The sequence below is a fragment of the Thermobia domestica genome, chromosome 11 (assembly GCF_964235325.1).
Source record: "Thermobia domestica chromosome 11, izTheDome1.hap1.1, whole genome shotgun sequence".
Lineage (NCBI taxonomy): Eukaryota > Metazoa > Arthropoda > Insecta > Zygentoma > Lepismatidae > Thermobia > Thermobia domestica.
Genome location: NC_137464.1, coordinates 28,735,020 through 28,762,510, shown reverse-complemented (window position 1 = coordinate 28,762,510; position 27,491 = coordinate 28,735,020).

Here is a 27,491-nt window from a genome sequence, read left to right as displayed (position 1 = left end):
ATTATCTGGTAAATGAATTTGACGTACTCACCGACAACAAAGCGTTAACATGGATTTTGAATAACAGCAAGAGACTCCTGAAATATGGTCCATTGGTAGAAATACTTTGTCAGTTTAATTTTAAGATAAAACATGTCAGGTCAGCAGACAATACCGTTGCGGACTTTCTGACCAGGATGTACGATCCTTTTGAGTTCGACATTATGGAAGGACCTGTAGGACTAGCTGCTTTCAAGAAGAACATGGAAATAGCCAATAAGTGGAAACTTCCTTTAGTAGAAGATTCGATTGATAAATTACAGCGAGAAGACATCGAGCTGAAGGAAATAATAGAGAAGTTAGAGCGTGGGGAAAGTATTTCAGGATTCCTACTTAATAATAAAATACTTATGAAGAAGACTAAATCTGTCATGAATCCATATAAGGTGGTAATTCCTAAAAAACTACGAAAGGTTATGATAGAATATCATCATGACGACAGGATAGTCGGAGGACATTCTGGTACTTATAAGACATTAAAAAAGCTGATGCGGAAATTTACTTGGGAAAAAATGAAAGAGGATGTTAGAGACTATGTTTCTACATGTGATATTTGTCAGAAATCCAAAGAGGTTAATCAGAAGAAGATGGGGCATCTAGCTTCCGAATTCAGTAAAAGAATAAATGCTCATTGGATGTTTGACATTGTAGGTGTTCTCCCAAATTCTCAGGGATATAAGTTTATTTTGATTGGAGTTGATAACGCCAGTCGCTTCGTTGTGTTGGAAAAATTGAGGACCATAAATTCAACTGTGGTGTCAAATAAAATGATGGAGATTTTCAGTAGAATAGGTTTTCCGGAGGCCATATCGACTGACAATGCTTCCATCTTTGTGTCTGAGAAATTTAGAACCTTCTTATTTGGACTAGGGATTCGTCATATCCGACTCAGTCCCTATCACCCGGGAGGAAACGCAGCGGAGAGATTTATAAGAACCTTAAAGGCGGCGTTACGTGCCTATATATCAAAAAGGCAACATCTATGGAGCAATCTTATTCCGCAATTGCAGTTTACATTGAATATCAGCGAGCATGAGGGGCTGAAGATGTGTCCTATCGAGTTATTCTACGGACGTCCATATTCTACACCATTGGAAAATCGATGGAACATCGGCTGTTCAGACTATGGTGGCAAGTCATCGGCTGAATTGTGGAATAACGCTATTAAAAACATGGAAAAGAGCTGGAGTAAACGGCGGAAGCTGATGATGAGAAGAAACCCTGTAAATTTCAGTATTGGTGATAAGGTTTTATTAAAAACTCAGGTTAAATCTTCGTTGAAGGATAAAATAGCTAAGTCCTTAGCAGATAAGTGGTATGGTCCGTTTGTAGTGAGGAGTTTCTTAACTCCAAATACGATTCTTGTATCTGACGAAAATGAGTCTCCCAATTCTTATCGCCGATCTCATGTTTCAGAGGTAAAGGTATATAGAGATAGAAGAAACCTAGATAGAGTGGGGGACAAAAATTAGAATTCCTTGAAAGATCTTGCTTTATCCTTAAAAGTTTAAGTCTTGTTCATGGTTTAATGAAATTGCAATTGCATTAATTATATTAGTATATATATATTCATCACTATTATTGCTATTTTTCTTAAAATTGTAAATAATTATTTATTACTTGTAAATATAGATTTTACTATGGCCATAGTGAAACAAAAAAAATTGTAAATACAGTAATATATTTATATATATATATTTAGTTTTGAACCATAGTGAAACAAAAATTGTAAATATCGTAAATAATTTTATATATATGTTTAAGTAAAATTTTGAATTTGTAAATAACAGTAAAATAACTTTATATATATATATTAAAGTAAAAGTTTTTTTGAAAATTTGAAACTAGTTTAGAATATTTAACGTTGTTTGTTATATATATATATATATATATATATATATATATTATTTAGTAGTCAGTTGATTCTTGTATATATATGTTTGTTTAAAATTTATGTCTTATAATCTTTTTGTATTCCGTAGCTTGCCAAGAAGAAGACGTCGAAAAATTCTTGGTTTGAGAATTTTTCTTTTCCAGGGCGGCGAGTTTGTAACGTGCCCGTTACAAGTCACAGGAAAAAAAAGAAATTATAAAAATAAAAATGTAAAATCTTCGATAAGAAAAATGGTAAAATTACTATTATTGTATTTAATATTATGTGTTACAGCAAGAGACATAAGCTTATATAAAAGAAATATCATCTGCGAATTTTTTAAAAATTAAGAGAGAAAGAATTAAATGTAAAAATAACGTTTGTGAGAAGATTTCCTTTGCTTTTCGTAACCGAGAAATATCAAGGTCTTGGCTTATGCGCTGGTCGTTGACTGCGCATGGTCACGGCTTTGCGGCCGCAAGTAGCTGGCCTCGGCTAGCTGACTTGGGCTGTGTTGTATGAACGGGTAACATCTGGAGGGATTAAGCTGTTCGAATGGATTATGAATCTAAATGGACGTTTCGTGTTGGTTCACGTTTCTTGTATTGAAGTCTTCGTTTGTAGAAGAGTGTGTTATAGAAGGAAATAAGAATATCCATTACAAGTGAGGATTATGATTATAGTGATATTTCATTTACTGCAATATTTAGTGTATTTGCGTATTTTTGAAAAATTAGTGAAAATAGTGTTGCTTGGAAATTCGATAAAAGTGTTGGAAGGGAGGCTTGGTTTAGTTCTCTCTGCTTCTATTAGCAAGCAAATTGCAGAAAGGTGCATGAGTAATAATCAGAATCACGTAATTATAATTGTGTCTATATTTTTTCTCGATTTCGTGAATGTGGGAAATTGTGGATCTACGTCCCATTTTCTCAATTGAGTTTTTAATTGAATTGAGATCATTTAAATTGAGTCCTGAGCATAACCTCACGTTACAGTGGAATATTCTTGTTTTGATAAGAGAGTCCGAGACGATTGAGGGCAGAGAAACTACAGAAAGTTGAGGTAAAAACGTGGATTTTCAGAGGTGAGTTAATTTTCAATTTTTCTATTAGATTGTCTGTCTACGTCTTTATGTGTATTCTGTGGGTTGTCTTATTGGCTCCATTTGGTTAGGTTTTCAGTGGAATAATTATCGTGAATAAGCTCGGCAAATCCAGGGGAACAAAGGTGGAGGGATTTGTACCCGAAACCTATGAAATGTGCTATTTACCCTATGTTTATTACAGGTCTGAAATTCATGTTTTTGATTCAAAGAGTAAAATCCGAAAGGCTTATTAATGCTGTTTTTGAATGCTGAGGAATTAATAGTAAAATTTGATTCTTTTTTTTTAAAAAAAGAAAACTTCGTTTGACTTGTTCGTACTGTTTGGAGTATGTTTGACCAGTTTGTGTTTCAGATGTTTCGATGTTGCAACGCATTCAATTGAGTATAGTAAAGTTGTTTGCAGTTGTTTTTCATCGGGAAATTTCCGTTTACATACTATATTGCGACAAATTAATAAAAATAATTTCTTTTTATGATAAGTATTTATGAAACTTTTTCTTCGGTTTGTAAGAAAGGGAAATCTTCACTCGATTAAAGGTACAAATTTATTTCTTATTTTTAAAGAAAGGAATATATTAGTACTAGACTAGAGAGAGAGAGAGAGGTCCTAGACTGGCCTTGAGTGTTCACATTACAGTTAAGTGTGAGAGGTCCTTGACTGGCCTCGAATATTTGCGTCAAACTTCAGAGGTTCCTGACTTGACTGGAGAATTTGCTTTATTATTCAATTTTTGAAGATTTAAAATTCAGCGAACAATTCTTTGAATTATATTAAATATTTTTTTCTTTTCTCAAACTGAGAAATAAAATATTTATTGAATCCAGATTTTGACTTGGCAGCGAGAAGACAGATTAATTATTGTAATTTATTTGTAATAAACATTTATTTCCTGAATTGGTTGTGTTGTTATTTGTTTATATATATATATACATATTTACTGTTAATTTGTGAACTATTACTCCTCTGGATTTCCGAATTGAAACAACAGCCTGAGCTATCCGGATGCTTGCTCGTGTAAAGCCCCTTCTGAGGCCAGGCTGGATTGGTTTTTCCCACCTTGTCCGCTAGGCTACGGATGGGGGCGTTACAGCGCAAGAAGATGAAAGTTGATCTTTTGACCGATATTACTGTTCTAGACATAGTGTACGTATTTTACGGTATTTGCGGGACAAAATTGCAACAGAAACGTTATGAATATTTCTGTATACAACTGTTGTATGTTGAAAATCATGACATAAACTCTATCATTGAATACCATTGGATAAGGCCTAAAATTCAACATGGTATTTCACAAAATGTGATGAATTGCATATTGAGAGTCGTTTCAGACTCTACAAATAGCTCATTAGATGGCGGAAGACTTTCATCTGTATTCTTTCCTAGAAAAATTAAATTAATCTTCTTGCTTTCTCATTATCTTGGTGAATCTGAAATAATAACATTCAGCAATGAAATTTTCACTACATTGTGATGTCAAAAACTGTACTTCGTTTATAGTGTATTCGTACAGTTAAAATCTTGTTTAAACTAATGTAACGTATTTTATATATTGCGTTCTTCTTTTTCCTCAAATTCTCAATGATGTTATTTGAAGATACGGAGCTTAGCTGGTTACTGTAAACCTGAATAGAAGGAAATAATAATCATAACTTGCCCCACATGTGGTTTAGTCTCGTACACTGCGCCATGGCAAATATTTCTAACAAGTATTTACTGTTTTCTGTTAGACTGAAGTAGAAGATACTAGTGGATAAAGGTGTACTAGAAATCAATAAGACATGTAAGGAGAGGAACATTTTTCTCCGTTGCAAGTTCATTTAGGCCAGCGTGTTCATAACCGTTGTGGGGCAAAGTTTGTAAATCTGGAATCACCTTCCGAGCTCAGAACATCTGAACCAAAGATGCGATTACATAGTTTACGTCGTCGCGATCCGACATTTAACTCCCTGCATGACTGTGTACTCCGTGATATTGAAATAATTCGTTATTATAGAAAAAAATTGCAAAGCGTTTCCAGTGAGAATGGCTTCTTTTGATGAGAGGATACAGTAGATATATAGTGAAAGAAATTATGACTGGGCTGAAAATGTTCTTAGGAGCATACAGTCTGTTTCAGATCTTCATGCTGCAGATCCGTAGTATCATGAAAAGAGGACTGAAATTTCTGACTGAAAAAGGAATTCCTGCATAATTTCAAGAAGAGGCCTCTAACAAATGCAGACGACCTGAAGACAAAATTGAGTGTGACACATTCATTGCCACTGCCAAATACCTAGAAGATGACGATGATGAGGAGGAGGAGATAGTAGTAAACTTGATCAAGAAAATGGAAGGCCACTTACCATCTGAAAGCCAGGTTTATTCATTCAGCACCAAATACGTCCAACGCATGCTACTTGATCATTTTGCTGATGATCTCATGATATGTAGTTTTTTTTTTTTTTTTTTTTTTAGATATTTTGACTTTCCGAAGAACAGCAGCAGTAGTATTAAAAGAAGGTAATAATATGAATTTTACAGACATTGATGAAGATAAGGCCAACAATATTTTAACTGCACCAGCCCTTACATTAGTGCACACACAATTTACAAGAATTAAATGCACATAGCCAAATACCAAGTGCACATGTTCAGTATGTAATTGACGGTAGAATCTAATATATCGAATTGCATGGAATTGTAATGAAACCTTTTGAATAAATATGTATTTCGTACGTCTCATATGTGAAGCAACGATATGGCAATACAACTGTTGTGTTTTGGTTAATATAATGAAGAGTATTCTATAAAAGTCCGAGCGCACCATCGTTGTCAGATTCAAACACAATCCGTTTGTCCAACCGTTACTTTTGATTCCAATACAAACACAAGCCAGTTTGTTACACTTCTAGGTCGCTTCTTGCTGGGAGGTCTGTTATTTATGAAACAGCTAATATCGTTTTGCTGATTATTTGTGACACGCTCAATGCTGTTCAAAAAGACACAACAGTTGTTGATGACGACACAGGTCTTCTTGTCTTACTTTTTCAATATATACCAGACATTCCTCAGAATGTGAATCTATGCCTTCAACCGAAGAAGAATGCGAAAGATGTATTAGTGCATGATATTGAAACTTGCAAAAGTCTTAAGTAATACCGTTTGCGACAACATACCATTTTTTCATGTAATTCTGGAATGTGACACACCATGAAGTCTATAAACCATATGAAAACCGGAAGATTTTAAATTATTCGGAAACTAAGAAGTTTTTTTTGAAACCATTCATCGATAGCCAAAACACAGGCAGTTGAGAACAAAGACAAAAAGACAGCAGTAGCTCTGTTGTTTAGTGGACATCAGATGAAACATTGCAGCATATTCTTATGGAGATGTTCACCAGAAAAGTGGCCACCGATGGTTTTTACGTGAAACCTGAAGTACTGCCGTGCACTGAAGATGCCTGCCCACATCATAGTCTTCGTGCCTACCATCAATTGCCTCAGTGGCTAGGTTATAACCTTTAAATATCCATTGCCACAAGGGCTGAGTTCATGATTTAATCCTTATTAGCAGACCCTAATTAAGTTAACAAGATAATTTTGGTATTAATGTATATCTCAAGGATGAAGCTTTTCGATATTATGTATATGGAGGTACCACGGCTGAGGGGAAAGAGTAATGTTTGATTTTTTTTTTTTTTGTTTTTTACATCAGTTTTTTGGCGGGCCCTTCCCCCTTAGGGATAGAATCATAAACATTGGTATGTGAAGCAATGAAGTAGTCCACTACTTGGTAAAACTCTGTATGTGTATTTCTTGCTTATATGGGGGAGGAGGGGAAGCCAAAATTTGGCGATTTTTCTGTCTGATTTTCTCACACAAATAACATTTATTTTAAGGAAAATTTCCTTTTCTTCTTCTACAAACACGGCGGGAATTGCAATAATGTTAATTCATTGGAATCTGTGCTGATCATCACGTAGTATCAGACTGGCGCTTGAAATGAAAATTTAAAATAATACAATTTTACCACTTCAAAAAAATGTATTTTTTCATTCAAATAGTGTGTTTAAAAATATATTGAGTTTCAATATGCTTTTTAGTTTTTACCCGTTCTGTATAGATTTTCAATAATACATCACACCAAATTTTGTCTAAATAACTGGAGCACGGATATTTTTCTACATGCATTAGTGCCCGTACAAAAATTATATAAACATTGACAACATATAAAAAAATAAATACCAAGAAGACGGCGTTTAGGTTATTTACAGAGACTTTAGTAGAATTCAGCGGGAACATTCTTTGCGAAAGTTGAAAGTGAAGGCTATATGAACATGTATCTCTTGAAATGAATGTAACAATCTTAATTCAGGTAGTGGCACGCAAGCAAATTCTTGCAAAACAATCTTAAACTATGAATATTCTTTTGATTACATTTTCGTAGCTCTTTTCTGGAATTAACAAATATTACGCATCATCTATCAACAATCTAAATATTACACGCTACAAGTATTTTAGATTCAATCCATTCAATCGAAATTTGCTATCAGCCATTTAAAACAGAAAGATAATTATATACAGACAGAAATTAGTGACCAAATGGGCGATTTAATATTTACAATGTGTTATATTAGATAGTTAAACCCTAATTTTATTAATTTTATCATAATAGTAGGTACCATTTAGATCATCATTCTTAATCAAGTAACTGGCAGTTATTAAATATTAAGAATTAACATAAGGCTGTGTGAAAGAAATACATACAAATAAATAGAAATACATATAATTACTATTTAAGATGGGGAACAAAAGAATAAAAAAACGGAGTAAGTTAAGAATAACAAACCAGTCATTTATATATACAGGGAAAATGTAATGGATGTTTTGTCAATTCATACTGATAACATTATTGTTCGAATGAACTTGGAAGTATTTATGGAATTAGTAGACTGGGGATTATATTGCATTTATGGAAATGTAAATGATCACAAATTTAATTAGGAATAACCAAATAAAAATTAGAAGATTGGAAAACTTCATAATGGGGATAGAATGAAATATCTCACCGAAGTTGCTTGTGGTGAGAATAAGTGGTGAGTATAGGGATCAAAATATACATGAAAAAAATATGAAAAATTTGATTCGAGGTTACATGTATTGAAGATCAAACAAACATATGCTTAACACTAGGGACTAACATAAAATCGAACTGAAATGGGAAAACAATCAAGAAGAGAAATGTTTCTACATGATTTTCTGCCTTTTGCAACAAAGATTAACATCTGGAGCAATTTCAGGATAATATAAGAAAATTTTATTGACTTCCTGTGTCTATAGATCTAATTCCCATTTCGGTTATTTCATGGTGTTCTTGTGACATAAAATATGGAAATGCCTCCAATCCTACAAATTTAGAAAAACATAACTTTAAAAGCTGAGCATCAAAATATAATTTAATGTTACCATTTTGTATTCAGTGTATTCTATTTGTTTGAAAACATGAACAAGATTTTCATTGTGGTGCATAAATATCTAAAAATTCAATTAATTTCAGTTACATTTAAATTAATGAAATGAAACATAGTGATAATTTGATATATTAGAAATACTATAGAATAGATTTATTTATTGATGGAAATTATTTTTATCGTCATAAGAGTACATGTCGTTCTGGCTCGAAGAGGGTAAATTTGAGTCACTTAAATCCTTAGGATAAGCAGTTCAATGAAACAGTAATTATAAAATCCATAAAGTACGTCACTTGTTTCGTAAATTCTGAAAAACCCTATTCCCTTAGAAAGCGCCCTTCAATGAAAGTGGCGTGATAAATACCCAGGTTAAGAAGACTAATAACTTTATTCACAAAGATAATTCTGGGCTCAGAATTGATCTAAAAATCATTTAGGCCACATTGAATATTTTATTTCCACCCTTTCGCAATTTTCATGGCGAATGAGCTGAACTTAAATGAGCTGAACTTGGGACTATCAGTACCTATCTGAATGAACCTGAAAACAATAAATTTGACACTTATGTCAGTCCTATACAATTATTTCTATATACCGCCCCCTTCGCACTTCCTCACAGATACCTATGTGTCCCTGAACTATGCTGTAACGTGGCACATTAGACAATTTATATCAAGAGCGAGTGCTTCAATCCATCTTGAAAAAAATTATATATAGTACAATGATAGCCTGTCCCATAACGGCAGTATCAGAGATGTTTATTAATTATAATCTACCTAAAAATGTCAATTTCAGTAGTAAACCAAAGTGAACTTAACACTGATTGAAGATGCCACCATGATCACACTATATGCAGTGACACATAGGACACAGAAGAGATCCAACATGTTTATTATAGGGTGCGTATCGTTTCGTGCATTGTAAATGTTGTCTTCCAATATGGAGTTTTACATCAAAGCAAATTGAAGAAGTGCATTAATTTATATAACCATTTAAAAATTATCATTTTGGGTGGTAGTGCCATCCCCGCGGATGGTCTAATGTATAGACTCCAAATTTAATATTTTTACGCGAGATATTGGCCCATTCACTCCAGTCATTTTAAAATTGCAATGTTTATACAGTGGTACGCACACACTTTCGCTTCACCCAGAAGTATCACTTCGAAACTTGTTAACAATATGAGCTATGTATTCTCCGGTTCTTTATAGATGGGAGTAAATGTACTATTTTACGCTCGATTAAAATTCTGTGCAATTGGCAAAAAGTCCTACTGTCCTATTCTTTCAAATACGATGTAAATGTTTCCACTTTACTGTATTTATAAATGCAGTTTTGTAAAGCAAATGTACCAATACGCTTTAAAATGACATCAACGTATCCGTTTTCATTAGGGTATCCATGGTCATTAGTGTTCATTAGGTCATGTTTCTTAATAATTCGTTAATGTGAGTGATTTAACACATTTTATTTTCATAATAATTTTGAAGCTCTTCGCCCATTTCTCAACCTTTTTTCTCCTTGAAATGGCCCAGAACTCATCACGAGGACGTGGCTGCAATTCGAGTTCCACCTACATCCTACACAACTCTCCCATCAATTAGGGTGTGCTAAATTATATATATTTAATAAAGGACGTTGTCTTAAATTCAGAGTTTTAAAATTAAATTTTGGCATTTTGAGTCTTGAGAGCAAAGCTGCTCTAATGTAGCCATCTCTCTTTTCTTGCGAGCACACTTTTCCTGCTAACTGTATGACAAGTTAGACTCAAGTTTCAACTTCCTGCGTACGGTATGGAAAATTTAAGAAGTCAAACTCATAAGATGATTTGTCTGTCATAATTGATAAAATAGTTTCAGTTGTGAAGCTTTCGACCACTGGAGGGGACGACAGCTTATATTTTTTCCCATCTATCTGCTTATGTATGTGGCATCAAAATATATTAAAGAAGCCATACAAGTGCTAACAGATTTCCCCTTCGAGTCTTCATTCCTTGTCTCTACTTCTCTCCTGTAACCCAACTCTCGTATGTGTTGTCTCTCATCGACTGTCATAGCCAGCAATATTCTCTCTGGATGACAGTAGAACGCATTTCTCTCAATCACAGGATCAATGATTCTTTTAACATTGTTTGGCAAATTTCTAATTGTATGAACTACCTTCAAAATATCTTTAGCTCTGTATGTCGAACTAGACAGGAGCATAAGTCTTTATAATGTAGTCTGCAAGCACTTTGAGTCTGTTTGTAGGGTTTCTTTAAGAAACGTGCAAGTGCAAGATCCGGTTTGCACATGCCAGCAACCGGAAGAAATTGAGAGTTCTAAGATCTCTTATAGCCATACCTGAAGCCCACTGCCCTGTCTGAATTGCTCTGTTACACAAAACTTTTGATGCCACGGACTACAGTGAGCTGATAGATTGCAGAAAATCGTATCACAAAAGTGCTCATGAGTTTGACTTCTTAAATTTCCCATGTCATACTCAGGAAGTTGAAAGGTGTGTCGAAAGTTTCTTGTCACAGAGTTGCAGGAAAACTATGCTTACCAGAAATGAGAGATAGCTATATTAGAGCAACTTTACTGTCGAGACTCACAATGCCAAAATTTGTTTTTATACAATCTGAATTGAAGACAACGTTTTTGACTAAATCAACATAATTTAGAACATCCTAATTGATAGAATGAATGGATAGGTTGTGGGTGGAACTCGAATTGCAGCCCCTCCTCGTGAATTCTGGGTCATTTAAAGGGAAAAACGCTGAGAAATGAGCGAAGAGAAAAAACATCATTGTTCATAAAATGTATAAAATCACTCATATTAACGAATTATTAACAAACATGACCTCATACATTTAAAACTAAGTACTTGGAAGTAATAGAAATGACAAGAAAGTAATCTGTATACTTGTTACGAAAAGGTAAATTTTACTGTTTTTGTCATTGTTTCCAAACTTTGAGACACATGCGCCAACTGAAGATTCGAAGTGTGATTATTTTCGTTATTTTTCCATCGATTAGCAGGCGAATACGCAAATTTTGAGCTATATTATAATTTGATACTCAAATATTTGATTTTATTTGCTCCACCCAAATGCTCATGTCCTTAATTTCGAATAAAATTATGTACTCTGACTTTTAAATTAGAGTGAAATACATTAATGAGTTAAATATATTGAATCCAGTCAAGATTTTCTAATTTGTAATACATTTTCAGAAAGGCGCAGATGAAGGATGTATGACCGTCTGTGTTTTTCTAAAAAGCGAATTCCCAATCGAGTAGTCTCTAAAACTAGCACTATTGACATACTTCCTGCGCAGGTCTCATTAAAAATCCGACTTGCCAGAAACTGTCAAATATGCTTGAATTAGGCAGGATTTTGATCAATTTTGAAGTTACTGTAATAGATATATTTTAGGTATTCACGCCACCGTATTACGTATTCCTAATTTTTGTCAGACAATCCAGACTTTTTTATGTGGTCCAAAGTGATCTTTCTGTTAGTATTTTGGGCTAGCTAGATGTTTTCAAACTAAGACAGCTCCTTATGTTTCTATTACGGAAAATCTATAAGAAATTAAAATATACTAAAATATTGATACAAATAACAAATAGAATCTTCTGTAACTAAGGTTCTCATCTAATCTGGTTTCAGTAGGAGTAATCAAGATTTCTATAAGTTGTCCCTGAAAATTTTCTGTTTAGCAGAACTGTTAATAATGGGTAATTCAATCTTCTATCGATTGAATAATGAATATACATTACGCTGGATTTAAAAATAAATAGATATAGTGCAAGGTTTGAACCATAGCAATTGCAAGTCTCAGAAAAATGCCGATTCAAAGATTTCGCAGAGGTAACCACTGAACTTCCCAGTAGCGGTGGTTGTAAGTAAAAAACACAATTCGTGTTCCTGTCTTTTTCCTACACTGGAGAAAGTTTGCTCAGATTCAACAGAAAACTGGTGCTGGTAACCAAGCACTTTTGTCAATATAGCTCCCACCAAACGTTTGAGCACCGGCACGAAATCATTTGTTTACGATTTGTTTGGTTGCAAAAACCTAGTATTTGGTTACCAGTGCCAAGTATGCATTTGATAATTTTTACAATATGATGAGCAAATAAGTAGGATTTGGTTTTTAATACCAAAATATTTGGTTAAAATGATCCAGGTTCTTGCAGCTAAATAATTTTGTTGTAAATACTAAACCTGCATTTAGTGAATTCAATCAAATATCCTATACCAAATTTAATTTACCAAAATATTTGGTAGCAACTACCAAATAATTTGGTTACAGGTAATAAACTGAAGATACGGTAATACAACGTTAACGTGAACGTCATGGGAAGTTCTTTTCTAACAAAAGAAGAAATTCTTAAATATGGAAATAGAAAGTAAGTACGTATGAAAAATATTACGAGCAGGTTGGATAAAAGTACTTATCCCAAAACACGAGCAATTATTTTTACTCGTTTTTCTCGTGTAAATTTACGGCAACTAAAATAAGAAAAACACATTACGTAAGAGTAAAGTGATATATACGAAAAGGTAAGGTTACCTGGAAACTGGTCGATTAGGTACAATAATTCCCATCTTCTTAATATGTAGATTACATTCTCAGCAGCCAAACAGATAGATACTTTTCTTATGTACAATTGTTATTTTGTTCCTTCTAATTCTTCTACGCATACAGAACAATTTCACATTTACATACTAAATGCTAGGTCAGCTGTCACTTGCTTCTCGCGATTACCCAGAAGTCAATTAGTACACGTAAACTTGTGACAAACTATTTTGGTCAGGAAAAGCAAAAAAACTTAAGATTTAGTTGACGTAACAAAATTCATCAACCAAATGTTCTGACCAAAAAATATAGTGTTACTGACCAAACACGTTTGCTATAAATGACAGAATGTTTATTAAGCCAAACAAGTAAAGTGACCAAATGCCCTGACTAAACAAATTTGGTATTCCTGACAAATTCATTTTTTTCAGTGTATATTTTAACGGAGCGTCTTTTCTCCTTTGCTCTGAAAATCATTTTAAAACATAACATCCTTTTAACAAAATGACTTGGTTTGACATTTTTACCTGCCGTAAATTAATTACTTTTGCCCTACTAAGTACTACCATGAAACTTTTATTTTAGGGGAATATGATATAAATAAAAAAATGTGTATCTGTGATGCCGATACTTTAGCGAAATATATTTTTTCAAAACAGTGTTTCTCAGACAGTCATATTGTAAACGTGGAAATTATAAACCTATTGGTTATAAAAATACCAATAGCAATGAAAGTAGTAATATAATCTTTAAGAGTCTGATTTTATAAGCTTTAGGTAGTAATACTCGTATAAAGCCCTTTTGTTTGTTTATTTGTTCTTTTTTCTTGGTTTTTCGTTTTGCTTACTAGGTAAAACAAATGCACCTTTTCACTTACATGTTCATCCATCCTTAAGTAACCCTCAGATAAAAGAAAAACGACCGACCTATTATCAAATGTTTGTACCGAAATTAGTTCACGCATATTTTGGAATACCAGCAAGAACTCTGTTATATACAGAATAAAAAGTGTATACTATACCAAGTATGGTTCTTATAGAGTTGGAATGCAATTATCAAACGAAATATATCAGATCAGTATTTTCCAAGACTTTAATGCGAGTCTGAGTGATATACTGCTTCAAACGTCTGAAAGTAATTTATAACAATGTGTCAGTGCGAACTGATTTCAAGAATGTGAATCAGTACATCTTAATGAGGCCTATGGTAAGAAGTTGAGCTGTGTGAAGGAGAGTCGTATTATCATTAGCGTTGTTCAACCAGTCAATGTGTTTTGTAGAATGTACCAAATTATTTTAAAGACAACGAGAACAGCAGACATACATAAAACTGACCTATTCATCATTAAAGTAGCGTATAGGGTACTTACAATAGCCAAAAATGTACAACTGCGAACAAGTGATTGCTCATTACGTGGCAAAACTAAGAACGATATCCAAATTATGAGAATTTAATATTCCATACGGAAATGGTAGACCTGCTTCTTCCAATTCCAATAGTAGAGTAAACTAAGAAATTGAATCTGGTTTTACCTATGGAAGTAAGAACGGAAAGCAAACGTTGTGCACATTATTACAGCTTCTACGTTCAGGAAGATAGAACTGAAAATAGAATATATTTTTCTCGATAATAAAACCAAACTAAAAAAAAGATTTTTGCTATTACCATTTCGTTTTTTGTCATTCACTATTGGCATCCGAAAATCATTTATTTCTACCATGTTTGGTTATAATATAGGGTGTAACATGAATCTGCCCCTTTTAAGAGTAGCCCCACTATTATCGGTCAGTAACGCAAATCTAATTTTAAACATTCCTCACATTTAATTTCAATTAATAGTATTACGGATAAATGAAGCAATCTAATGATATGATTTAATAATTATACAAATATCGGAAAACCTATAAGGCAATTTGCGATAAAAAGAAAATTTAATATCCAAAAACTTTCCTTTACAAAACAGTAAAACTTAATAACAGCAAGCAGCTATTAACAATAACTAAATTAGATGAAATTATCTCTGAACAGAATTGAAATGAATCTCTGAACACTAAAAGGCCTTATCAATAGTGGAACACGTTTAATCAATTCTTATAACCATTTGACGGAAAATAGATTTGCTTGCATTTCAATTTCATTGGCATATAAGTCAAATCATAAACGTTAACCTAATCGATATAACAATTATAATAGTTTCTTAACTCACCAGATATTTTAAAACTATAACAAGTACAACCTCTTGGCATCCAACTGCTTAAATAACATTTATTACAGAGGTTCTTCAGCCTATGTTTGGTCGTTTTCGTTCCTTCCCCCTCCCAGGCAGAATGTACTCACCCGACGTGGCTCGTGGCGTCCTGCAGTCTTGCGCAGTGCCTTCCTGGGAACGGAGTTGTTTTTTTTCGCGCGGAGGACAATAACGCACAAAACAGGACCATTGTTGTGAGCAGGCCCGTGCTGGCCCCTCCGAAACATCACAGTATGAATAAAGGTACAAGTTTTTAGTAATAAATTCCTAGTTTTATTGGTAAAGAACCCGTGAAAAGTGCAGTGCGCCCTTCCGAGACCACATCGAAGATAAACGATTTTATTTACTCTTCTGTATAGCACAGCTCTGTAACACGGTTACTGTTGCCGAAGATCCCGTGAAAGGTACAGTGCGCCCTTTACTAAGGCGCCCTACGAAAAATCACATTATAAGTAAGTGATTTTAGTTATCCTGTACACCAGCTTTGCTTAATAAATTGAAATACTGACTGGTAGTACAGAACCTGTAAAGAATACAAGGCGCCCTTTACATAAGATGCCCTGCGAAATATCATATTATATATATATTGTAAAAATTATTCTTCTGTATTTCAGTTTTGTATTATAAATTCATACAGTTGCTATTGGCAGAGAACAGGTAAAGAGTATAATATACTCTTACAAAAATATTATAAAGTTACGTAGCTGTAAAACGAAACAATGTGATACATCAAAAAAGCTCGGATAGTCAAACGTACGATGCATTCATGAAATACTACATTGACACTGGTCTCTAATTTACGTTTTTTCGGTATCGAAGTTTTCGCAGTCTTAATATGCATCCACATATCCGAGCATATTGATTGTTCCTGTGTGTTTTAAAGCAGTGTTCGGATAATCAGTACCTGTTGTATTTCTGAAATATAGCTGTATTAATTGCCGTAAAATGTGGTCTTCCTGTCACCACGGCACGGTGCGTCCTCAGGTTGTGGATCAAGGAGAAGGCCTCTAGATATAGAGGTTAGCTGCGAATATACTGAGTAAGCAGTTGCGGACAGACAAGGGGTGATAATCCAGCTTGAGAATTTGGTGTAAGGCTAACAACCTCATCTTGTAATAATAATAATAATAATAATAATAATAATAATAATAATAAAAAGTGTTCAGAAGAGAAGGAAATGGAGGAGTCAAGTTGGGTAATTTTACGTTCTTTTACGGGGAACAAATTAAAAATTACCAACTAGAAACAGAACTTTCCGTTCACAAACGAATACGTAATATCAGCAATTACATAGGTTGAATTTGTTAATGATAGATTTTCTTTTACTTCTCTTAAGGGTCGGTGGTGTAATATTATTGTTTTAAATCACATGCCCCAATAGAAAATAAGGATGGCGATTAAAAAATACAGTTTTTATGAAAGAATACAATGGGTATTTGATCACCTCCTGCAATACCATATGAAAATTCTGTTAGGCTGTTTCAATGCCAAGGTAGGACCATAGGGTACTTTCAAACTGATTATAGGGAATAAATGTTTGCATAAGGAAGGTTGTGACAATGGCGTTAGACTCGTGAACTGTGCAATATCTAGAAACCTTATCGTGAGGATTACAAAATTCCAACATCGCGACATTCATAAATATACTTGGACTTCATCAGATGGAAAAACACATATTCAACTGATCATGTTTTAGTAGACAGTAAAGAACAGTCTAGCACAACTGAAGTTCGGTCGTTCAGAGGAGCTGATTGTGATAGTAAGAGAGAGACTATCGAGGAATAAAGAAAATATTCAATATCTGAAAACGGAGCGGTTTATTTTTTTTTTAAATAAAGCAGAGTCAGGTGAGAGGGGAGCCAGATTGAAGTGTCGAATAGATTTTCGGTTTTAGAAGGATTGGAGTGCACGTGTGTTCAAGATACTTGGTTGAAATTAGAGATAACATTAAAATGTCAGGAAAAGAAATATTGGAGCACGCAGAAATACGTAGGAAAAACCATGGTTCAATCAGGAATGTACTAAAGTAGCAGAGGAGAGAAAACAGAAGAAACTGAGTTGGCTACAAAATCCGAACGAAATAACTACATAAAATTTCATTGTCATCTGGCAGAAAACTTCTAAAACTTTTAGAACAAAGAAACGCGACTTTTGAAAGTTAAAATTTATTAACTTGAAGATAAGAGTGAAAACAAAAACATTCGGGACATGTATAAATGCATCAACGGACTTAAGAAACGCTATCAACTTCGTGCTTATATATTAAAGAAACCTAAAGGAACAGTTCTCACTGATATAGATAGCATCTTAAATAGATGGAAAGATTCCTTTGACGATTTGCTTAACACATAGCCAAAAACTAATGCGCGTGGAGAAAGTGAAATGCATGCAGCATAATCGTATATTCCAGAACCTAACCAGACAGAAATAGAAATCGCTATTTAAAAAAAATTAAACACACATATCCGGGTGTAGACGAAATTCTGGTTGACTTAATTTTAGCTGGAGGAGAAAAATTGTAGAGCAAGATACACAAACTCATTCTCATTATCTGAAACAAGGAGGAATTACCACAAGAGTGAAGAGAACACTAGTTAACAAATTTAAACTTTTTGTTTGTTACATGAGAAAAATCACCCGATCTTAAAGGAACTTTTTGCGCTGAATTCGAATATGCACTCGGTTTCTCTCCATCACGTACAGTTTTCCCGTAACAGAGGGATTTTCGGGAAATTCTCTCAAAAATTTCCCTTTTTCAGATATTTTATTCCCCTAGCTCCTGTCCCCTTACATATAGTAACATAGAAATTATACCTAAGTATACCTTGATTTATATTTAATAAACCCTAAAAGTTTCGTAAAAATCGCTTTGTTCTTTCTAGAGAAATAAATATATTTGTATGTATACTGTGTGCACTGTTTATTGCACCTGATAGTAATGCTTTCAGATCTCCTGAGTTGGGGTAAAAACGATTTGCTTTATTACTACAAACACAGACATAAAAATGAATATTTACAATAGTCAACAACACACTTGTATTGCTCTCTGTAAATTAGAAACATGTATAAAAATAGAATGTACTTCCAACGTATATATTTTTTAAACGTACAGTATATGTATATTTATATACAATTCTCCAAGTTTTTTCGTTTTGTTCATGAAATGGTTATCAATATTTGTTATCAAATGTAACAGAATGCAAAAGAAAGAAAGAATGGAATACAGACTCATTGTTGACAACAATGAACTAATGCAGTCTGAATTTTCCACTACGGTATCGTTTCCTCCCTCTCCCCGCGCATTTCTTTCTTTCTTGTGTTCTTGACACCTGGTGAGGGAGTTTTGTACATTTTTATATTGACGTGTGGTTTAACACTACCTCACTTTCAAAGTTGTCTTTGCTGCTAAGAGTGCTTTCATGTTTGATCTTAACGGCATTATACCCAACTAAGACCAGAAGTTATTTTGTGATCAGTACAATGGAGTCAAGAGGACGGCGTTCGTGTGTTAACTCACCAAATAGTTTTTGTTATTTGTGTGGCCAGTTTGTAGTTAGACAGTGTAGATCCATTACGCCATCGGTGAAACTAGCATATTATATATATTTCGGATGTCGTGTGGGAGATCAGGACAAAACTTGGGCACCCAACATAATTTGTGCGTCGTGCTACGTCACTTTACCTGCATGGGCCAAAGGGAAACGGAGGTTCATGAAATTTGCTGTACCAATGGTGTGGAGAGAACCCACCAACCATCTGGATGATTGTTATTTTTGTCTCACAGTAGTTAAGGGACATTCTAAAAAAAGCAAATACACAATAAGTTATCCCAACGTTAAATTAGACCTATTCCCAATTAGACCTATTCCGCACGGGAATGAACTTCCACTTCCCTAGCCCCCTACCAACTGGGAAGAGATATGGCCAAAAGACTCTGATGATGATCATGACCTTGATGAACCATCGACATCTACATGTACATCCAAGGATCCAACGTTCATCCCTGACTGTGTTCGCGAACCACATTTCATCCGGCAATGTGAACTTAATGACCTAGTCCGTGATTTGCACCTGACAAAACAAGAGGCGGAACTTCTGGGATCAAGGCTTCAGCAGTGGAACTTATTGGATGCAGAAACGAACATATCAGTGTACAGGAAAAGGCATGTTCAATTTTCAAGATATTTCTCAATGCAAGATAATGTGTGCGTATGTACGGATATAAATGGGTTGATGGCGGAGCTAGGAATTCCTTACGTTCCAGAAGAATGGAGGTTATTTATCGACGCGTCAAAGTCAGCCTTAAAGCTGTCCTTTTACATAATGGAAATAAAAAACCTTCTATACCACTTGCGCACTCAGTGAAGATTAAGGAATCCTATGACACCATGTCAACTTTGCTAAATCTTATAAATTACAAGGACCATTGTTGGCAAATATGTTGTGATCTGAAGGTAGTTGGTATTTTATTAGGACTGCAGTGCGGTTACACGAAGTGCCAATGTTTTTTATGTTTATGGGATAGCCGAGCTGATGACAAACATTATGAAGTGAAGGAATGGGAACCTAGAGTGAATTACGTACCTGGAGAATGCAACGTCAAATACGCTCCTTTGGTAGATCCTAATAAGATATTACTACCGCCACTTCATATCAAGTTAGGATTTATGAAAAACCTTGTCAAAGCCATGGACACACCTGGTGAAGGCTTCAAGTATTTGCGAGATAAGTTCCCTAACCTGAGTGATGCTAAGATTTCAGCGGGAGTGTTTATTGGTCCCCAAATTAGGAAATTAATGCTTGATGATAGCTTTGACAGCAAGTTAAACAGTGCTGAGCTAGCTGCCTGGACAGCATTTAAGTGTGTTGTGCGAAACTTTCTGGGCAATAACAAAGCTGAGAGTTACACAGAAATCGTACAGGACATGATACAGAAATACAAAGAGTTGGGTTGTAGGATGTCTTTAAAAATCCACTTTTTGCACTCCCACCTCAGCTTCTTTCCTGCTAACCTAGGTGCTCTCAGCGACGAACAGGGGGAAAGATTCCACCAAGATATAATGGCAATGGAGAAAATGTACCAGGGACGATGGGATCCTTCAATGATGGGGGACTATTGTTGTTAGAGAATGCAATATTTCGTACAAAAGAAGGAAGTAGTGTACGTTTTTGTAACCCAATGGAAGTTTCATATATTATGATAGTTTTGATTGTCTTTTCATGACCTTTTGGTACATTTGTATTATTGTTTATTGTAAATTGTCACACTTGTAAATTATATTGTATTATATTTTATATATGTGTTTGTGGTAATAAAGCAAAACGTTTTACCTCAACTTAAGACATCTGAAAGCATTACTATAAGGTGCAATAAACAGTACACACAGTATACATACAAATATATTTATTTCTCTAGAAAGAATAAAGCGATTATTACGAAACTTGGAGGGTTTATTAAATATGAATCAAAGTATACTTAGGTATAATTTCTATGTTAGTATATGCAATTGAACAAGATCTTGGGTGTAAAATAAACGAAAAGGGAAATTTTATAGGGATTTTCCGGAAAATCCCTCTGTTACGGGAAAATCGTACGTGATGGAGAAAAACCGAGTGCATATTCAAATTCAGCGCAAAAAGTTCCTTTAAGAACAGGTATTTCCTTTTGTGTAACAAAACCTTTGTTAACTAGTGGAATCAATCATTGTTCCAGTTCAGAAGAAAAGCAACAAAACATATTTAATAATTATCGAGGCATTTCTCTTCTGTCAACATCCAATAAACCCTCTTAAACATTGTATTAGTAAGATTGACTCCATACGCAGATGAAATTATTGGAGGTTATCAGAACGGATTTAGGTAAAATCGATCAACTATCGACTAGTCATTTACCATTCGACTAATACTTGAAAAGAAATGGGAATACAACATTCTGGCACATCAATTATTGACTTTAGACTCTGGTAGGAGGAAAACATTGTACAACATGCTTACAGAATTTGCAATACCGAAAAAGGTAGATTAATTAAGATATGTTTAAATGAATCCCAAAGTAAGGTTCGAGTAGAGAAATTCTTGTTCACGAGCTTTCACGTTGAGAATGACCTGAAACAAGGAGATGCGTTGTCATTATTATTTAACTTTGTTCTGGAGAACACGATAAGGAAAATCAAAGACAGCAATCAGGTCTTAGAGCTGAATTGTATTTGCCAGGTTATGGCGTATGCTGATGATGTAAATGTAATAGGTAATGATAGAATAATAGAAAGGAATGCAGAAATCTTAATTAACGTTTGCAGATATATATGCTTAACAGTAAATGCAGAGGAAACTAAATAAATGGAAGTTTGTCGGAATCATAATATTGCATTAAATGGATGCACTACAATACCAAATAATATTTTCTTTCAACAAAATGGATACTTTCAAATATCTAGGATCATTATTAACAGACCAAAACCATAATCACTAAAAAATTTGATGTCAACTGAAAACAGGGATTTCGTGCTATTATTTAATTAAAATTCTTTTGTTGTCGCAAATTCTGTTAAGGAGCTTGCAACTCAAAATATAAAACGATAATCATGCCTGTTGTGCTGTATGGTTGCGAAATATAGTCACTGACTCTGAGGGGAAATCGCAGACTGAAAGTATTTGAAAACAAGATTCTTAAACCAATATTCGAACTCCAAAAAGAACGGAAATGACGAAAGGCGGAAACTTCATAAGGAGGAACTGCATAATTTTATACCGTTTACCAAACATTGTTAGGGTCATCAAGTCTAGGAGGCTCAAATGCTCAGGTTATGTAGCCAGAATGGAAGAAATTAGAAACGCTTTCGAAGTTGTAGCTGGAAATCCAAACAGGAAAATGACCGTTAGGAAGACCTAGGCGCAGATGGGAGGACAATATTAAAATGGTTCTCGCAGAGATTGAAATATAAAGTAGAAATCAATGGAGAGCTTTTGTAAACGCGGCAATGAGCCTCCTGCGTCCATAGGCGTGCTATATTAAGTTGTTGATACATTTAGCTTCTTTTTATTTGACAGAAATGTTATACAATAATTAAAAGTTTTTCTGTAGTAAAGAGGATTTCGATTCGAGGTTAGCTACTTTTGTTAATACTAAAAAAATTGGTGGTGATTTTGATATAAAATGACACCCATACTTTCTTTCAAAGTCTCTCTCTCTGTCTCTCTCTCTCTCTCTCTCTCTCTCTCTCTCTCTCTCTCTATATATATATATATATATATATATATATATATATATATATATATATATAGATAGATAGATAGATAGATAGATAGATATATAGATAGATAGATATAGATATAGATAGATATTCTCGTTTGTATGGGCGCCTTTTTAGTAGACTTGTCCACCGCCCTCATTAGTATCCCAGCACGGCCCTGGTTGTGAGTGTTGTGTTACATTTGTTTCCAAGTGTGTGGGCTTAAGCTCTGTGACCAAAATGCTTCCGTAACTAAGCCGGTTTTGTGAAGGCTATGTTGTGGTTCTTTAGAACGCCCACTTTAGTGTTTCTGTCATGAGAAAACAGTGCCAGAAGAATGGTTACAACATCAGTGTAAGCAGAATAAAATGTTATTAAAAAGTACAAGGGCAACGAAGCTCCACCATTTGGATCACCAACGAAGTTGCCTAGGAAGCGGAAATGCGCGAAGGCCACCTCCACCATCCAGAGGAAACTTCGTAAAATGGCAATGCAAGCAAATCCGCCAACCCAAAGGTGTATGGTTAATCGTCTTGACATGTCTTTGGGGATTGTGAGCCGAACGTTACACCATCAACTCAAGCTGGAAAAAGTCATGAAAGCTCGTGGCCATCTTCTCACGGGTGCCCACTAAAAGGAACGAAAGTGTAACGCCCGGAAGCTGTACGAACGGCATCTGGCAAAACAAAGGTAGATGTACGTCGTAACGCTTGATGAAGCATGGATTTACTTTTCCGACTGCGGCAAACCGAGAGTCATCATATACCGAGAGAAAGGCGCCAAGAACTTCAGGAGATGGGTCCGTGTCTGTAAAGAATCCTTCCCAAAACGGTTCATGATCGTTACTGGCTACGGTTACCAAGGTAAACTGAAGATTCGTAGATTGGCGAAGAATTGCAAAATAAATTCGCAGTATTTTTAGGAGCAGATCATGCGGCCGATCTACGAGCATGAGATTCCAACAATGTACGGAAATGACGCCAATCTGGTGCGCATTCACATAAACAGGGCCTCATCACATACCTCACGATCGTCCCTCGCCTTCTACAGGGAGATGCAGGAGGCAAGTGGTATACAGCTGATACATTTCAATGAGGTATCTGTTAAATCTCCAGATGCAAGTCCTATGGACTATTGTAGATTAGATTGCTGTAACAGGCTTTTTGAAAACGGCGTCTGACAACTGAGGAAGGTCTTTGGAAAGCTGGGCAAAGAGAATGGGATAAGATTCCCCTCCCAGTTCTTCAGAGAAGCCTAATACAGTGGAAATTACGCTGTCAGGCTATTGTTAGGAACCAAGGGAAACACTAGCACTTGCGGAAACTCTAGTGAACAACTTCTGTATATGTAGTATTAACTTTAACACCTTGTAGATACTTTAAATTGCTTTGGAGCATTTGATACTAGTTTGCATTTGATGCCTGTAATTGGACATTCGAATTAAGCCAACAATAATTTCCAAGCTCCCCACTACTGGCCGTGCAAGCATTAATAATTCTAGACTCTAGTAGCTGAGTTAAATAATAACACACCTGATAGCTTTAAAGTTCCAAGTTAACCCTCATTTTCATAGAGGGTGAGAAAGGATGAAAATAACATATATAAAATGTCTACGATTACTGAAAATTCTGTCTCATAGAGATTTGTAGTATTTGTAAAAAAACAGTTAGCAACATATAGAGGTGTTGGCAAATACAGATGGTGATCAGAAAAATGGAAACACCTGAACGAAATTGCAACTTACCAGATTAATATGGTGTCGGGCCACCTTTCGCCTTCCGAACAGCCTTGATGCGACGTGGGATGGAGTCATTGAGGTCGTGAATGATAGCAAGTGGAGTTTTACACCATTCCTCATGCAGAGCATCGGCCAGTTCTGTGAGAGAGGATGGAGGTGGAAATCGTCGCCGGAGTCGTGTTTCCAAGACGGACTAAAAATGTTCAATTATGTTGAGATCTGGGGATTGGGCGGACCAGGGGAGGTGTTAAACTTCCCCCGAAGTTCCTCAAACCAACAACAACGCCAGCTGTGTGAATGGGTGCATTATCATCATGGAAGATGGCGCCATTGTTAGGAACAACATCCGGACCATAGGATGCAAGTGGTCTCCTAAAATTGCGACATAATCGTTGGCAGTGATTCGTCCGCTAAGTGTGACGACAGGACCCGATGAAAACCATGATATGGCGGCCCACAGCATCACCGAGTCGCCGCCATGTTTCACAGTTGGGCGGAGACACTGCAGATCATAAGCTTCTTTGGGCGTTCTCCACACACAAACACGGCCCGTGGTTGAGAATAGGGTGAAGGATGACTCCTCCGACCATATCACACGTTTCCAGTCCTCAACGGTCCAAGTTGCATGGTCGCGGCACCATTTGCGGCGTGTGAAAGCGTTATGGTCCCTGATGAGCAATTTGGCCCGTGCAACACGACCCCGTTCATGTCATGTAATTCGCGGTGGACTGTGATTGTCGAAACTGGTTGGGGGAGGTGCTGATTGAGTTCCTCCGTCACTTGCTCCGCACTGACACGACGGTTCTGCGTGACAATGCGCTTTAATACCCGGCGTGACCTGTCAATCATGTAATTCTTCCGCCCACTGTTCCGCTTCCCCGATGTGATTTTGCAGTGTGTTGTGTAGGACGTCATCACCTTCGACACTGTCCCACTCGACACACCTAACACAGTAGCTACTGCCGTCACACTCACTCCACATAACCGCGCACCAACAATTTGCCCTCTTTGAAAATCTGAGAGGTCTCTCATTTTACACTACCTCCTGACGGCCTGACGTAGTATGGAGACGACCTAACACACCACCAGCAGCGGTCCGACGCTGTGGGAGCCACGATACCACTGCCAACCCATACATCTGACGTGTTGCCAACTACAGGTGTTTCCATTTTTCTGATCACCATGTGTATGTATAATGTGCTACAAAATGAAGAAACAAACTAATTGGGGAAAGGAAATCAATAGTGGCATGGTATAGTGTTACGATAGCAGAACAAGGATATATTTTCTTTTTACTGAATCCTTGAACTAGTACATAACCGTAGACATGCATCCGAAGATATAAGTTGGAAACTATACATTGAATGCCTCCTGCAATTGTGTAATAAAAATGGAAAATGCTGAAAGTGCCACAAAGTAAAATTTCCAGTATTCAATAAAAACTTCCTAAAACTGTACTTTATCCTTTAAGGTGCTACTCCTTGCGACTGCTCTAGAAACTAGTAGGAACTTTTCTGGCACTTTGGACCTTCTCTAGGTTATTGGCGATGTCGTTTACAATACATTCCATGCAAAACATCGATTTTTTTATATTTGGCACTTTCAACCTTTTCCATTTTCCCTACACAATTGTAAATCTGCTAATGTCAACTAATTTTGACTGGATCATTCGTCGTCATGTATATATCATAGAGTTTTCATTAATGACCCAGAAACTATAGTGCCAACAACTATCTCTCAACAAACATGAAATGTTGAACTAGAGAAATAAATCACTGAAGAAGGTAAAGTTTATTTTAAAATAATAACTGAGTGACAGTTTCGCCAAATAACTGATGATATTTGTTTCATTAGACAGTGTATTTTTTATTTAAGTTATTTAGTAGAGCAAAGCTAAAATGAAGGAGTTATTTAAAGAAATGTTGGAATCATAATTGGAATTTCTTGTTGATGGACAGGAATTTACTTTCCCTTTCGGTAGTGAGGCTTTGTGAGACCTGGAACAAGAGCGTAACATCAGATCCAGAACACATGAGATGAAAATCCGAAAATCGAACCCAAGTTTCTGGAGCTCCGTTAACTTGTTCCCCCACTTTTAAAATTTACTCAGAAAAGAATGTCAAAGTTTTGTACTAGTTTTGTGCCGTTTTGAACCACCAATAAAAAGTTTTGTACCACGTCCATTAGCCAGTAATGAACGATTTTTTCTGGGTTTGGCGATAACTTGTTCCCCCACCATAACGAATTTTCCCGAAAATAGTGGCAAAGTTTTGTACTAGTTTTGTACCGTTTTGTACCACCAATAAAAAATTTGGTACCACGCGCATTAGCGACTAATGGACAATTTAAAGTCTGGACCTAGCGTTAACTTGTTCCCCCACCATAACGAATTTTCTCGAAAATAGTGGCAAAGTTTTGTACTAGTTTTGTACCGTTTTGTACCACAAATAAAAAGTTTTGTACCACGTCCATTAGCTAGTAATGGATGATTTAAGGTCTGAACCTAGCGTTAACTTGTTCCCCCACCATAAAGAATTTTCCCCAAAAATAGTGGCAAAGTTTCGTACTAGGTTTATTCCGTTTTGTACCACCAAAAAAAGTTTTGTACCACGTCCATTAGCAGTAATGGACGATTTAGTCTGGGTTTAGCGTTAACTTGTTCCCCCACCATAACGAATTTTCCCGAAAATATTGGCAAAGTTTTGTACTAGTTATGTACCGTTTTGTACCATCAATAAAAAGTTTTGTACCGCCTCCATTAGCCACTAATGGACGATTGAAAGTCTGGACCTAGCGTTAACTTTTTTCTCCACCATAACGAATTTTCCCGAAAATAGTGGCAAAGTTTTGTACTAGTTTTGTACTGTTTTGTACCACAAATAAAAAGTTTTGTACCAAGTCCATTAGCCAGTAGTGGACGATTTAAAGTCTGGACCTAGCGTTAAATGGTTCCCCACCGTAACGAATTTTCTCGAAAATAATTTCAGCTATGTACTACTTTTGTACCACAAATAAAAAGGTTTGTACCACCTCCATTAGCCAGTAATGGACGATTCAATGTCTGGACCTAGCGTTATCTTGTTCCCCCACCATAACGAATTTCCCCGAAAATAGTGGCAAAGTTTCGTACTAGTTTTGTACCGTTTTATACCACCAAGAAAAAGTTTGGTACCACGTCCATTAGCCAGTAATGGACGATTTAAAGTCTGGACCTAGCGTTAACTTGTTCCCCCACGATAAC